The sequence below is a fragment of the Colobus angolensis genome, unplaced genomic scaffold, assembly GCF_000951035.1.
Source record: "Colobus angolensis palliatus isolate OR3802 unplaced genomic scaffold, Cang.pa_1.0 Scaffold96, whole genome shotgun sequence".
Lineage (NCBI taxonomy): Eukaryota > Metazoa > Chordata > Mammalia > Primates > Cercopithecidae > Colobus > Colobus angolensis.
Genome location: NW_012123598.1, coordinates 3199731 through 3201118, shown reverse-complemented (window position 1 = coordinate 3201118; position 1388 = coordinate 3199731).

The following is a 1388-nucleotide window of genomic DNA, read 5'->3' as shown; positions in this document are numbered from 1 at the left end:
TCCCAAAGTGCTGGGATTACAGGCGTGAGTCACCGCGCCCGGCCTCCCGAGTCACAGATGGGGTAAGATGAGACTCCAGGAGGTCCCATGGGCACAGCTGCTGAACTCACATTCGGATCGAGGCTTTCCTAACCTGACTCCAGAATACCCATGACCACCACGATATGCCGGTCCTCCTAAGAGCGAATACTTGAGCCTTCCTAGAGGCCAAATAACAAATATTTCACAAACCCTTCAGAGTGCTTCTCAGACTTGACTGATAGAAAACTCCAGCTTGTTGGGCCGGGTGCGGTGGCTCACGCCTGTAATCCCAGCTTGGGAGGCCGACGCAGGCGGATCGCTTGAGGCCAGGAGCTCGAGACCAGCCTGAGCAACATGGCGAAACCTCATTTCTATAAAAAATGCAAAAATTAGCGAGGCATGGTGGCGCACGCGTGTAATCCCAGCTAAAGTAGGAGAATCGCTTGAACCCTGGAGGCGGAGGTTGCAGGGAGCCGAGACTGTGTCACTGCACTGGCCACTGCACTCCAGCCTGGGCAACAGGAGTGAAACCCTGTCTCAATGAAAAGAAGAAAACTCCAGTTTGTCAAAGATGGAAATTCCCAGGCTCCTTTTCTGAAGACAGGGCTGACTTTGTCCATTAAGCAAAGCAGATCCTGCCTAGAGCCCACCAGGCACAGGAGGAAGAGGCCCAGGTGGACTTTGCCTAGGGTGCATTTTATGATTTGAATTACAGTCCTTGGTATCTGTGGGTTCCGCATCAACAGATTCAATTAACTGCTGATCAAAAATACTGGAGAAAAATACAGTTATAAAAAAACGAGTACAAGTTTCAAACAATCTAACACTTATTTGCAAAGCATTTACATTGTATTATGCATTATAAGTAATCTAGAGATGATTTAAAGTGTAGGAAAGGATGTATATAGATTATATGCAAATACTAGGGCATTTATATAAGAGACTTAAACATCTTCAGAGTTTGGTATCCATGGGGGTCCCAGAACCAATCCCATCACTGCTACCAAGGGGCAACTGTACCTGATCTTGAAAGACTACAACCTAACATTATGATGTCTTATGTTTTCTAAAATAATAATAATACAAATTCCCTAGCCAGGCACAGTGGCTCACACCTGTAAGCTGAGCACTTTGGGAGGCTGAAGCAGGTGGATCACCTGAGGTCAGGACTTTGAGACCAACCTGACCAACATGGTGAAACCCCATCTCTACTAAAAAAAAAAATACAAAATTAACTGGTTGTGGTGGTGCATGCCTGTAATCCTAGCTACTTGAGAGGCTGAGGCAGGAGAATCGCTTGAACTTGGGAGGCAGAGGTTGCAGTGAGCTGAGATTATGCCACTGCACTCTAGCCTGGGTGACAGAGT